The 15,960-nt window shown below is 35.8% G+C and overlaps 1 protein-coding gene across 4 annotated transcripts in view; it reads left to right on the plus strand.

The window, feature by feature from the left end:
* Window positions 1-1,948: 1,948 nt before the first annotated feature.
* Window positions 1,949-15,960, plus strand: part of LOC121598396 (frizzled-2) — a 59,873-nt gene continuing 45,861 nt past the window's right edge. For all 4 annotated transcript variants that reach the window (XM_041925180.1, XM_041925179.1, XM_041925184.1 and 1 more), the window contains exon 1: window positions 1,949-2,778. The gene's annotated coding sequence lies outside the window, so the exon portion shown is untranslated. The remainder of the gene's footprint in view (window positions 2,779-15,960) is intronic.

Here is a 15,960-nt window from a genome sequence, read left to right on the forward strand (position 1 = left end):
AAATGAAACACTTGACGTGCATTCAGATTCAGTTGCTACTATATATAAACCTAATTGATAGATGAAATAAACTGAAGTTTTAACTAAGAGGAAAAAAGACGAGCAATTAAATAAGTTTGAAATGGAGTATTTTTAAGATTTCAAAAACTATATCATTTATATACAATCAGGCGACATATTTTATTAATTTTGATCCACGAAATCCTCTCATAAACAGACGTGGAAAATGCCCAATACTTTAACAGCTTAGTATGTTCACCTGGCACCCCAATGGATTCGTTTTTCACTTATCATGGAACTATCTTTGACGGATATGAAACCTAAGCGCTGACTCAAATCTTCACCATCATCTTACGAATTAGTATGCAAATTGGGCTGCTCGAAACTTGTGGTAGCGATTACCATCTTCCACGCGGGAAGAACAAAACAAACAAATAAATGCTCTCCCAATACGTTCACCACAGACAGGTACAATACCAGGCGCAACATCACCGGGCGATCGGCCGAATGCGCGCACCATAACTCTTATGGTATAATTTATGATCTTGATTTTTTATTCTCCACCCATAAATGAAGCTAATTTGTGACATTTGATCTTGTCGCAGTTGTCTACGTTCGCGACCAAAAAGGATTCGAGGAAGAGCGCCATATTTTCGATGGCACTTTCAAAGGTTGCCACCACAGCCCGTAACGATTAATTTACAACCTAAATTTTTGGTAACATTTTTCATCGGCGGTCAGATTGGTGGGCGATGGCTGAAGCTAGATTATAAACAAAAAATACATTTTGAAGGTAGCTTCCAAATTTGGTCCAATAAACGTAATTTTGTAAAGTCTTTGTTAGTACATCTTTATTCATATAACAACAGAGGGGATTGGGTAATATGAAAATAAACCATTTTCTTGCCATTTACATGGTGGCCTACCAACTCTCTCATACGTGGAAAATAACTCACTCCTCCGCAATGTTGTTTCATGTCCATCCTCCTCCAGCAATCAAATTCCGAAAGGTGAGAAGTTTTCGCCTCAGTTGACACCGTTGCTATGGTTTCCATAGTATTATCGATTGGCTTGGGTCATGCCAATTGAGCTGAAATCGTTGAGGAAGTGCGTAGTGTGCGTAACTTTGAGTGAAACAGAAAGAGATAAAAGCTGTGCGGGGATCATACATGTGGTACGTGTTGGAAATCCCCTTCTTCCTTTTCCTACCCTTCGATGCCAGGAAGATGCCTACTAGACGTCATTCATTCAATGAAACTACAATTAGTGGTTAGAGCTGTTCTGTGGGATACGAACACGCCCGTAAAAAACGAAGGATGTGCATAAACGTGTGCACGGATATCCTACTTCCGCTCCATGGCGCGAGCATAAAGTGAATCCGTGAAGCCTTACCCAACGCAAGCCTCAATTTATAGGATTATGCTGCTCACAACTAATATTTACCGGCGTGAAACGCACAAAACATAATCCATCCTATAGTAATCCTAGTGCATTGGGTTGTTTATATGAGTAAAGTCTATACACACACGCACGTGTAGAGTGAAACGAAAAAGAGAACAAGTGCATGTTGCTCCCAAGAGTAGGGTGCATCTCCGCGGCGGTAGACAACAAATCGAATAAAAGTAGCCCTGTGCTGAAGGCTTCACTTCTTTATTATCGATTAAAACCAAACCATTGCACTACTCACTATGAAAGCATTAGAGTACATACTCTCGCTCTCTCTCTATCTCCCTCTCTATCTCTCTCGCTCTCTCTCTCTCTCTCTCTCTCTCTCTCTCTCACTCTCTCGGACTTATCGCACACCAACGCACACGCGGCAATATTTCTTCACGTTCCATGCGCGCTGCCCAGAGCGATGAACGACGTAAGTCTCACAGCGCAGCCGCCCACGGCCGCTATCGTTCCGATACTTTGATGTACTGGCAATGGCACTAGAACGGGAGACAAATTCATCACAGTCGTATTCGGTCAGTTTCGCTTCCTAGCCGTGTTGTCATGCGACAGCTAAAAAAAATCATTGCTAAATATTCTTTGCTTCCTTCCATGTCAAACACGATGTGAAAAAATTGAATTTATTCAGTGAATCAATACCACGCATCAATGGCTCAGGAAGAACTAGAGCAACTTTAATAAGTTATTTGCTTTATTACCGGCACACGTATACTTTACTTCTTGTATTGTGGGTGCAAGTGTCATCCAAAATCATAAGCTATGTTCTATCAACTAACAAGCAGTGGTTGTCGTGATTAAAAAATAAACAAATAAAACTGTGCTGTAAACGTACTCCGTACTTCGTGCGTCTGCCTCTTCTACGAATTTATCGAAAAAAATCGTGTCGATAACAACGTTAACCATCAGCTTCAAATAACAAACCGAATAAATGGTTTTGTGTAAGCATTCGCCATATCGTGCGAAGTTGATTATGTACAGCTAAAAGCATTTCGTATTTTAAGTTAAAATCATCAAACAACCAATGTGGCCAACACACCCTGCTTATTCCGGATGCTTCAGTGAGACGTGAACCAGTTTAATGTTGTAGCTGACTTGTGGTATTGGTGATAGCGTGGCGTTGGCAATGTAGTGGTTTGGCACTGCCAAAAAGGACGAGTTACAGTTGCGATATAGCTTCTGCTTTTGCTTTACCAACTAAAAGTCCACAACTGAACAATCAAAATCATTTGATTGAGAGTAGAGAAGCGCCACCATTTTCTGTTCCGGTTTTTAGTGGATGCATCGCAAATACTGATCCGGTAACAATCATCGTATGCGATATCTATGGTGAGTGGACAAATGAAACTTCCGTTTACTTTTAGTATACAATACATTCAAACAGCTGAACTTTACCGGCGTCTGGTGCGTCAGGCAACGAAAGCCTACGCCTTCTTATTCATTATGGATGAAGATTAGCCTTCGTTCCGAGTGAGCATTTCGTTTCTTACATATCCTGTTCCACATTTGCTTCATGAACGGTTTGTCAGAGAGCTATAAAACGTTTTACCCACTATATTCTATTCATCCGGCCTTCAACAGCTATCGTTTTCAATAATCTTTATCGACTTTAAAAGTACGCAAAGCAACGATTTGAAAAACGATACTCTGCCAAACGAGCGATTGAAAAGCTTAACGACGTCTGCAATTTGTATTTAGCATCAAGAAGAAAAATCTTACGCCAGAAATACGTACCACACAGGAAGGAAGCGCAAAATGTTTACTTCACAAATTGTTTCATGGTATAAAATGCAATGGAAAGGTCGTTATGAAAATGTTAAGGCTAAGGATATGTATCAAATTGTTGATATCGGAAACATATATTTATCTACATATCGTGTTTGTTATTGTAAAGATATAGTCAACTGCAAATCGTTATTCTTGCACCGAATTCAGGTTGGAATTCCTTCTAGTGTATTAAAAATACCTTAATTTAAAGATTTTAAAAAGTACTTCTATACATTATTCATTATAGGCATTCCATTTAGAAATACAACTTTAATTATACCATGCGTCTCCATAAGTTTTAACATAATGGATTTTCTCATATAACTATTAAGCTCTGGTACATGAGTTATCATCATCAGATAAAACATCAGATAAAGAAGACATCATGAGTAATGTATTATTCTCAAGTTTAATTGTTATGATTGTGTGCACAGTTTCTCCATCTAGGAATTGATACCTATCCGAACTTTTACGAACCATGGTGGCTACATAACGCGTCCCTACATTCACCGGTCTCTTATCTTAGTGTGCTGATTTCTCATGATGTTTACAAACATGATCAAGTGACAAAATCGACACCGATAGATATGTTTGCGAGCAATTGTTAAGCAAAAATCATACGGTTGGCAGGCTTGACTCTTTAATATGCTAATAATGATGAGCTCAAACTAAAACTTAACAACTTAACTGAAACAAAAAAATCAATAAAAACATTGCATTCAGTCATTTCACTCTTAAAAAGTAATAGAATAGATTAAAATAAATGAACAAAACTATTTTCAAATACCCGAACATTTACTGAAGGTAATTTTCCTCAATCAACGCTGGTACTTCGCGGATTCTTCTACCCGTCGGATTAAATTTACTATCATTGCAAATATTCTAAGAATCATCAAACAAACGCAAATGACAGTTTGAATACTGCATGTTCACTGGTAGACACAAATATAATTCAACCGGTTATTTCGTGACCTAAGCACAAAAAGGGGACTTTATTTATTTGCTGAGTATGGACAAGGATTCTCCAGAGATTTGAGCCACGACTATCCGTGGAAACGAAGGATAGGAATAAATAAAATAAAACTTACACACTGAATTTTGTCGCACTTTCTAGGCACTCGATTTACTTTTCCCTTTTGAACAAGGAGCAAAGCAAACTAGAAGACGATGCTAGCGATTTTCTCCGCAACTTTTGCGCATGTGTTCGTGGAACTAACAGCTAATATTCTTCCTGTGAATCAGCACGAGAGAAAGAAAAATGATGTCTACGTCAGTTTTTGCTTTTTTGCAGGTTTGCGTGTGGTTGTAGCGATTCATTTAAATTGTATCCGTGTGAAGGCAAAGCGTCGATGCATAAGCGGAAACAACCAGTATGATGGATTTCAAGTTTAGGTAGCATAGCAAAAATACATTACCCGTTTGTAGAACCTAGCCTAGAAATATACATCCTTATATTGCCGGAAACGAGACTGACTAGAACGGGAACAGATATGAAATGGGGAAAACTTCATGGGTTTTACGATGAAAAGAGAACACGTTGTACATTCCCAAATAAGTTTCTTATATTATGTATATATTTAATTTAGTAATCCTTCACTTTGTGTTTAAAGTCTTCTTCACCACTTTCAACGTTTTTGTTTTTGTCTACAGATCAGTTTGAAATACAGGGAACTAAAGGGAAAAAGCGAACATCCATTTACAAATATTGTGACAATAATCGTTATTTTAAGAAAATGACAAAGTTATTGTAAGCAATTTTTGCAGTCGATCTGAAAAATTATATATGATATAAAAACTGTATATAATACCAATCATTAAAGTGCTATTCATAGATTTTTATCGACACAACATTATTTAAAACAGATGTTTCGAATAATAGAAGATTTACAGAATGTATGACAATTGCTCACTTCTCTATCTGGAAAAGGTGCAAAAAACCTTTATTTAAACCAGTGATGTCAAACCCGCGAGCCAAAATGCTACTGAAAATAGCCTAGTTTTTATATGATATATCTTCTTCTTCTTCTTTGGCTCAACAACCGATGCCGGTCAAGGCCTGCCAACACACTTGGCTTTCAGTGACTTATTGATTTCCCCCCATAGCAGGATAGTCAGTCCTACGTATGGCGGCACGGTCTATTTGGGGCTTGAACCCATGACGGGCATGTTGTTAAGTCATACGAGTTGACGACTGTACCATGAGACCGGCTATATGATATATATATATATATATATATATATATATATATATATATATATATATATATATATATATATATATATATATATATATATATATATATATATATATATATATATATATATATATATATATATATATATATATATTTTTTAGTTTACTGATTTATTTAGTTTAAAATAAAAAAATTAAAATAGTTTATTCTTTTTTTCATTTTTTTTGGGATTACAGTTAGGTTGCAATAGTTAAAACTTTGATCTAAAGAAAGTAAAAAAAAACTTTAGCAGATTTTTTTCAATTGGACAACTAAAAACTAACAAGATTTAGTACGTCAAGCTAACTACATTGATTTATCCAATACAGAATAGTAAATTTTATGTGTATATTGATGTCATTTTGATTATCAAAATTTTTGTGCTGGTATTGATTGTGAAAATTATTTACGTACGCTAAAAACAGTGAATTCGTACTTTTGATGCTGCTCAAGGTCCATAAATTAATACAGATCGGTTCGTCCAGTCCAGTCCAGTCTTGGACAAATCTTCAATTGACAGTCGGGGACTGCAATGTGTCCTTTCATAGAAACTCTCATTCATTTTGGCGACCAAAAACAGAGTTATAAGCCCACATGATATAATCACTTTCTTCATAATCAATCAGGTCTTGGTAGCTTAGAAATGTGATGGAAAGCTTGAGATTATTTGTAACATCATATCAAAAGTAACACGTGTTTGTACTAAAATCTGATTTTATCTTTTTTCTAATCGTTTTGCAGAAGTATAATGTTCTAGGCTGCTCTAACCATACCTAACGAGGTGTTCCCAAAATAATATGCCAAATAGTTTGCGTGCTTGCGTTTTTAATTTCTGTTGGTTTAGTGATTTTGTTAAGTATCCTCAGACTTTTTCTTATAGAAATTGATTTTTTTTGGTCACCAAGTACCTAGATTGATTGCTTAAAAATAAAACAAGAATGTTTCAAAACCACATACATTTTTGGGAAAGATACTCCCGAACATTCACGGTTTTCTGTGAGTTTGAAGGTAAAACGCGAGTTGTTTCTTTACAAATGTTCATCACATACTGGCTTCTAATGAGTTTCTGCAAGGGAAGGTAATATTAATTTTCATTATTTTTTATATATTTATTAAAAATTAACCGGAATTGAATGCTCATTTTCATTAAAATAAACATTTTGTGTATAACTCCAACAGTTTTTGGAATTTTTATCTTTTTGTGCATACATGTTTAGAAAAAAGGTATGATAAAACACCGACGATGTTTTATGACGTTGCATTGCGTTGTCTGACAATTAGTAGAGAAGCCTGCCAAGTTGAACATCTCATCATATTTCAGGTGTTCGGAATTAACTGATTTGTCCTATAGAAGCAGAAATGCTTCTACAAATAAATTTTGAATCAAGCGGTCACGGGCTACCAGTTTGACATCTCTGCCTTAAACAAAACATTTTCATGTTTCAATAATTAGTTAATTAAAAAAACCATAACTTGCTTATTACAAATGTTTTAAATACATCAGCAACAGAACTATAATTTTGCTAATGTAATGAAGAAATAAAATTTCAAATAAATAAGTATTTAGTTTTATGTTGGGAGGTATCCCGTAGTATTGTCGTCTTCTCGCGTGGCAATAAGTTACGAAATCTTGTATAGGCCGGTATGACCGCGTAGGTCATTACGCCAAAAAGAAAAAAAATAAAGAAGAAGTATTTATTAAATTAAATTCCAAAGCAAGCTTCTGGATGTTGAAATGTTAGGTTAGAAAATTTATTTAAAAGGATATGTATATTTTTTATTCCACTGTCTTTTAGCACAAATCATTCTGTTGCGCGCCATCTACGTTCAATGTATAGCATTTTGCAAGTTTTCACAGTATGATTCTACCCAAGCGATCATTTCGAGCTATCCAAATAACGATATTTTACTGTCCTTCATGAAGTTCACTGATTGCTCACACATTCAAGAGTGACACGCAATTAATTATTTTAACACACTATCTCATGTTACGTCACGGGTTGCAAAACGCACTCATATTCTTACAACAATTTCTTCTATTTGAGAAACCAGTAACACTTTGTGTCATCACATTCAACTAGTTATACTAACATCATTTAGCTATAACTTGAATATTGTATTGTAAAAGAATTACATCCAACAATAAAAACATTGTTTTCAATATTTATACAATTTACAATAAATACGTGCGTAAAATAAAGCAAACGATGGGTAGGGTCACCTTACACATTCAATTTGCTATATCTTAAACTTATTATGACACTTATATTCTCTATTATGTGTCATAGCAAGAATGAAATAATGGGTAATGTAATGTAATGTAATGTAATAATGGGTAGCAGTCTGAATATCTATAAACCATCCTGAATAATGTATCGTCTTACATGTTACTGAAAAAAGGCTCTATACAAGATCTGTTTTTTTTTTAAATATTTCAATCAACGCATTAAGATTTTCCACTATTCAATTCAGGTAGAATGGAGTTTTTTAGAGGCGATTCCGTGGTACAATCATAAACTTGTACGAATAAAAAACATGCTCGTTCAAGCTTCATATGGACCGTTACTGTAGCAAGCTTCGTGGTTGAATTGAAATAAAATGAAAAATACATTTTTAATTGTTTTTTTTCTAATAATCTTAACATAAAACACTATTACCCTAATGAAAAATAAAGAAGTATAATTAAAAAAATAGATATTATACAAGCTATAAAAATATTGTGAGTACATATGTACAAATATTCCATGTATATTTCTCTGAATGGTCTCAATAAGTATCTATCACTTTTAGAAAGCGCGTCAATGATGTCACATATTTTCACAACCTTTAATAACTTGATTACTAGCAATTTTCCATACATTTTCCTGAAATTATCTTCACATAATCAATAAGCCAGACGCAGAAACCGATATACTTTAACGAGCTGCAATTAAAATGTCGTTAACGATTACACTACTACAAATGGTAATAATAAATAATTCCATGCAAACACTCTTCTAGCAATTACTCTAAAGACTCTAGGAAGGTTGCTCTTCCCTTATGATTGCTTGTATTATCGTCATGTAATTTTTTTTTCTTTTTTTCTGTTGGTTAACGATAGTTTTTTTTGCCAAACAAACCGGAACAGAAAAACCGTTCTAAAAAACAAAACAAATGTAAAAATGCACTTCAATGCACATTTTTGTTCATTTTAATAATTAATAGCTAATTCAGTGCATTTATTTTTCATAAATTGCAAAACTGTGGGAAAGAGTGCCAACTTTATCGTTGCACCAATGTCAATAAATGTCAGTGTTCTCTCAAGAAAAAAAAACAGGTTCAACACATTTCATATTAGGTTTGTTATTGATGAAACATGTCGCAAAATGCGATGACTAACTCGACTCGGTTTTTCTTCATTGATAGCTGCTATAAGTCCATCTTGGGGAGCCCATGAACTACTTCGTTAATGAAATGGAACACGACTAAGGAAGTGCACCAAATAAGTGCAAAATGTTTAATGCAACGAGCGAATGAAACTGTATCGTTCATTAGTTTATAAGACATTTTAAACGGAGATTGTATGGACGTGACAAACAATGCCCATTTTTGATGTGGTTGAAGAGTCTCATCAAACAGGTTCTGTAATGAACAAAGGTTCAAGTCATCATACGAAGAGATGTCCACGATTTGACAATTTGACGAACGGCAAACTAGTTATGATTTTTATCAAAAGATTTGCACACACACACACAATCATGGGTTAGGTTAGGTAATGGATGAAGATTTCTGAAGTGCAAAAGAAAAAAAAGTAAGCATAAAAAACACAATATAAGGGCTATAATGATACATAACCATGAAAATATCCAGAATCAATTGGAAGTCTTTATTAGTTTTCTTTACAAAAAACGGAAAGTACAGGTTTAGCGACTCAAGTCCAAGCAAATCGGACGGTTGACAATGTTCTCTTACAATACTAATGACTTACCCAACTTGGTAGGCTCGTTTTTATCTTCCTGAAATAAAACAATTCGAGCAGCTCTCGTTTCCCCTGTTTCTCTGAAAGTAAATCATTAACAATTTGCAGCACGTTCCATGCTTCACATGTCTTTCAATTATGTATTTACATTTCTTCGCTGCTCTGTAGCAACACGTGTATCCGATGATGTGTCGTTTTTCTTCTTCTTCTTCTTCTTCTTTGGCACAACAACCGCTGTCGGTCAAGGCCTGCCTGTACCCACTAGTGAAGTGAGCTTGGCTTTCAGTGACTTTTTATTACCATAGCAAGATAGTCAGTCCTACGTATGGGGGCACGGTCTATTCGGGACTTGAGCCCATGACGGGCTAACAACATGCCAGTCGTACGATTTGACGACTGTACCACCAGACCGGCCCCGTCTGGTGTCGTGTCGTTTTTCACTTCCCTCATAATGAAATAACTGTAATCAACAAGAAAACAGCTTTTTGTTTCATTTTTTTATTGAAAATACTCGTGCTAATGTAATGCATACTCAATAATTGATCAAACTATTTCAAAAACCTCCCGTGACAAAATTATTAACTTAAATTTAAACAAAATACGTAGTAAATATAACATTCATACGAATACCCCAACATGTATCTAAATAAACCAGGTGATAGGAATTCTCACCATTCACCAGCACCTTCATGTCTTTGCTGCTTTTATCGATTTATGGCTTCATCTGGTTCAACGCTAACCTGTTTCTTGCAACTTAACTAGCTGTGCGTGGAAAGAACTTGTTTGTTTTTATTTCCTTTGCTTGCCTCTGCGTATGGTATCGGTCTCGCGACATTTACAAGAATCTTGTTTGGCAATGTTAAAACACCTTGCAAAGACATTGAACGATCCTCTATAAAGAAAGGGGTTTTGATAAAACTTATAATAAACCTTACGCAAGAAGTGTCACTATCCACAGATGCACGATAAAACAAACCGAGTTTTGCAAAGCAATAAATAATGTCATATTAACTTTATTACCGGCTTCACAGCTTTTCAGCCTATTTGCCGCCAGACAATACGAATGAGATAGCTGACACAACTAGCGTTGAGGAGTTCGTTTAATACGGATAAATGCACAAGCAAGCATGATATTGTTTAACCATTAAACTTTTCCAATTACTTATCACACACTGAATATTACATTTCATTTCATCTATTTCTCAATAGTTTTCGAAGTAAATTCCTCCATATTGCGATGTTACTTCGAACGCCTTCTATCTTAGGAAAAGTTCTCGACTCGTCATATATGGTTGAAATAAAGCATCATCTATTATCAAAATCCATCAATCATACACAATCTGACAAGCTGAGTGCATTTAATCACCTATTCGAGTATTTCACCAAAAACTCACTATCTTCTGCGTTGATAAAATGACAACAATAATATCTACTGTGTGGGGTCGTTTTACTGTTCATAAATGCATGTTTAATTTTTCATTATCTTGTATAAAATTTAAACGTATTTGTTTTATATTCAATGTAAGAATAAGTACATCTGTTATATTGGCCGAATAATAAAGTGTTTAAAATTGTATTGTGGATCAGAAATACTTAATATTAACAAGGCAAGCAATAGTCATAATCCAACTTACATTGACATCTGATTCCCGAAGAGTAGTAAATTAATAAAAAATGAGCAATATTTCTCAACAAGAAACATCGGATTACTTTTTTCTTTACCAATTCATGGACCACGATTGAAACGTGCCCACAAATTGAACCAGTTTACCACTGATAACGACCACCACTATACAATCTGACAAAAGTTATTGATTTATTGTTTATTTTCGAAGAATAATTCATCACCTAAAAGTAGCATCAATGAAAAAGATTGGAATGATCGAGGTGGATAAAACGATGGTAGGATACATTTGACATTGAGACAGGAAATGGATTTTTAATTGCATCTTTTTTAATTTTTTTTTCTGGCAGAGATGTAGTACTGGGATTTTTTTAATCACAGTTACACCTCCTTTAACTTGACTATCTTATCATTTCAGAACACGTTTGTCAATAGTCCGTCCAAAATTAATCCTTTTTACTGATATCTTTATGAAAGAATTATGATGTATATTACTAAAAACTGTCGATTCCGGGGAGGGGAATAACATCGTGCCAGTAGTATTTTCAGCAATTAAAACTACTTTCATAAGTCACTCCTACTTGTCATGTGTTTTAAAAGTATGTTAAAACAATCTACCAGAATTGTTTCATTGAAGTATCTGCATAGCTACTTCTCAGCAATCGCGCAGTGATGACATTAACTCCAAGAACAACAACTACAGTACTTGTTAAAACTCCATTCAACCAATCAGTTTGACATCACATCATTGAACTACCCTACTTGAAATACCTTACAGCGTGATTCCAATATTAGTCGGATTTTTTACATTTTGTTTTTGCATTCAACATCTTTGCCTGTCAAATCAGAAAACTAAAAACCGTTCAAGCAGCTTTTGAAACCTACTCGACAAAATGACTCTCCCTAAGAGCACATGCTACGCAGATACCAAACCACCAGCGCATACGCTTGTTGCTGGATTGCACCATATGGATTGCTTTACGTATCGTCTCTCCGTTCGGTCTATTAATATTCTTAATTTTCGGATAACGGACGTTATGGCATCACTGGTGCAACTTACATACGTCATGTCTCAACGTTGCAAATACAACCCTATCCATTCGTTTACTCAGATCATCTTTCTTTTGGTCGAGTCATTTCGAGCACCTCAAGCAGTGTCGATTATGACTATGAAGTGGAAAAGTCCCTCACTTCAGTGTAGAAGTCAATACCCATGTTTTTTTTTTCCTTATATATACGAGATTCACTTACTCTTCACTTCTCTGTACCGTCATACAGTTTATCTTGTCTGAAGGTGACTGGAAGCAAAAAAAGATCCGATTGAAGCCTCACTCTTTTTGCATACATCAGTATAACATGTTCATTTGAATCGTTATCCTATTTATGCAATTCAACAATAATTTCCTTTATTTACTCAAAATATTAAGTATTATTGTCTTCTGTAACTAATTTGACCATCCATTTCTTCGTTTAGACGCAGTGGTCTATAAAATCATGTATAGCGTACACAAACGTACGAAATTAATTTTACCTAGCTAAAAGATATGTCCGTTATCCCGGCCTTAATGGCGGACGCCTCCACGCCATCTTGCCACCTCAATTTGGGCCTACCACGCCTCCTCTGTCCTTGTGGACGGCCTAAAAAGACTTTACGGGCTGGGTCGTCCGTTTAACGGACTGGCAGACGAAGGCGCGAGACCGTGAGCGGTTTCGGACACTCCTGAGGCAGGCCAAGACCGCAAAGCGGTTGTAGTGCCGGATAAGTAAGTAAGTAAGTAAAAGATATGTAATAATAAACATTGCAAATAATAATAAATCATAAATATGTTGTTAGACATATGATCGTATTGCTTATTGTTCAGCGAATGGTTGCCGATTATGTTTACATTAGCCCACATCTGAAATGATATCATTATTTAAACAATAAAACTAGTTTTTGGTAAATGGCTATCTTAAAGTTCTGGTTAACTACCGTATCGATGAAAATTATTCAAAATTTTTAAAAATATTTTTTTAACTTATATTATCAACTGAGATTTGATCAGTTACTTTGATATATCTCATTTGATTGGAATTTATATTTTATATGTGCATCTTATTGATGATTTCAACGAACATCATTCGTAGAGCTAAGTTCCACTTAGTGGTAGCAATTGTTCGCCGTAGAAGACGTAGCAATTTATTCAAGCTCTATTGAGCGTGTGGTGATATTTCGGTTATTTTTAAATTAAGCCTAATTGAGTGTTTCGGTACATAAATAACGCGCGGTGACGTTTATGTGACAGCGAGAATTGTGGAGGTCACGCTTACTTTACGCATCGGTCCCGCTGGGGCGTAATGTACTCTCCTCCACGACAAGACGCAAACACATGGTAGTGAGCAAGCAAACATTGCAATATCCTACACATTCGAATTCATGTAGACTTTGAATTGCCTCTGAATGCATTAACCGTATACATGCAGGTCTGACATAAGCAACAAGTGAAGCTAAAGTGTCTCCAAAATACGTTCGAAAAAATCATTCGAGCTAATAAGCGATCATATTTGTTCCCAAAACTCTATGCGAATCCATCGATCTATTCAAGATGGATTATGCCGCATTAAAGATAAGTTTCAAATTACCTATTTGAACTAATGCTACCAACACGTTTCAGTACGTCCTGGTTTCCGTAGCAAAGTATTCAAATACCGCTAATGCCATTGGTCATGCGAAAAAGCCATGCCATAAATTTTAAATCCCACCTTCGTCCCCCCAAATTATGGCACCGATAAATGCCTGTGAGTTTGATACTACTGCATCACTCGCCGCGTGTAATATACGCGACGCGCTAGCATAGGTAAAAGTATCACAAAACAGCGTATCACGAGGCAGCGGCTTGGATGGGCAAGGTACCGGCCACTCGTGCAAGCAAATAATCAACAAATCGATCAACTTTAATCCGCAACCCATAAATCATGCACAATAAAATGTCACTCTTTACCATCCCTTGGTTATGTCCCAGTTCTCCACAATCGTTTCGTTGTCAGTAATAGTAGCCAACATGTAGGGGAAACCTCGATACGTACGCTGAAAATGAGTGTTCAATCGTTACCTTTCTAAGCTGACTGAACCATGCACCGGTAACTACGACCTCAAACTACCCTGCCTGCCGACATTGTCTTCCGTCTGCTATTTACCAGCTACCTCCAGCTACATCCAGGTGCTATGCGATCAACAAAATACGACAACTTTTCCATCAGTCTTATCTATCTATTTGGATCGATTATCAATCCACAGACCTCCTCTTCTCTCATACGATGGTGTCGTACCGTCCAGACCATTGCTACGCTCTACTGCGGTCCCGCTGTCCGCCTGAACGCAGCGTGGTCGATTTGATTTCGCTTTGGTTGGGCTCTGGGTTATCTTATCAGCACCACGCACTACTGTGTTTGACGAAACGAGCTTCCTGTACCTCTGTTTTTTGGAACCGATTACCTTCGGAAATATATTTACTCACTCATACATATCCAATCGTTTACTCAAACATAAGATTAACGAACTAAAGTGTAAAATAATTGGATATAAAAAAGCAGCTCGTACATTTTTTTCTTTAAATCTTTCAGGCTCTTCAACAAAGTTCTAAATAAATTTTCCGACAAAATAAGCATTATTGGAGCGATTATATTTTTGATATGTTTGTATTTATTTGGTCTATAACGCTCAATTACATTATCTTAAGTTAAAACAAAAACACACTCATTCTACGAGTCTGTTGAATGATTTTGGATATCATTGCACAAAGGGGATGATCATTATGCTACAATCAGGGTGACTGTAAGTGAGACATGTTTAACAGTGGACAAACTTATCCGGTCGAGCCATCAACCGTTTGTCGGATACACATGATTTAATCAATGAAATTTGTTTCGCGACACTTCGTTACTGCTGGTCGCCAAGTGTTTTTACACAGTGTGCAATAAAGCTGAAGTAGCACAAGATTACATTTGATAATGCTTTATTTAATCAGACCAACTCAAGCCTGCACTCGAATGCCACACAGCATGAGACTGCATGTCTGAAGCAGGACCATCGGATCATTTTATTTTGTTTTATTTTACTTACAAGCGAATTAAATGTAGTCTAGCTAATACTTTCTTGGTTTGGTTGCATTAATGTGTTGTAATGGCAATATGTTAGTTTGAAACCAAGCTAGTTTTCACCATTCCTTCTATTAATTGTTAACAGTAGCATCTATATCACATCGTTTCAAAACCATCTCAGCACAGCACAATACAAAAATAAATACTACAAATGTGCCCTGTTTAACTATTTATGCAGTCTGAATCTAAAAACTTTATCAAATTTTAAGTTGTTATGTTTGCTTATTTGGAGGTTTGGCTTCTTTGTTGGCATGCTTATTCAACTTTCGCCTCTATTAACGCGTCTCGCTGGATGTCCAAACGCCATAATTTATGATCCTCCATGAGAAACCTCAAACCTGTTTGAATCACAAGCTGTTTTTCATGTTATCTTTTTGTTTTCATTTTGTTGTGCAAGCTTAAGTCAAGCTCGTTTCAAATCGTCGCCAGTCACATGGATAGAATGAATAATGCACGATGCTGACGACACCTGATAGAGACATTATTGGATTAGTGTCACCGATCGACTGGGCGACAAAACTCACTTAAATCATTTTATCTTAAACGATTGAATCGCTCTATGCTTTTGATACTATGCAAGACACACATAAAGATATACCAAACTTGGGTTATAGTGTGCATTATAGACTCTCAAAGATCAAACATTCAAAGATTTACATACCATTAGACGGAAAGATACCATAGCAAGTACTCTATAGGAGGAACAAAACGTTTTATTTGATAGCCACAGGATTTATTACAGTAAATGTGGGTAGCAAGTATAGAACAAACTTTCTGCGTGCATATTT

The sequence above is a fragment of the Anopheles merus genome, chromosome 3L (genome assembly GCF_017562075.2).
Source record: "Anopheles merus strain MAF chromosome 3L, AmerM5.1, whole genome shotgun sequence".
In the NCBI taxonomy this organism is placed as follows: domain Eukaryota; kingdom Metazoa; phylum Arthropoda; class Insecta; order Diptera; family Culicidae; genus Anopheles; species Anopheles merus.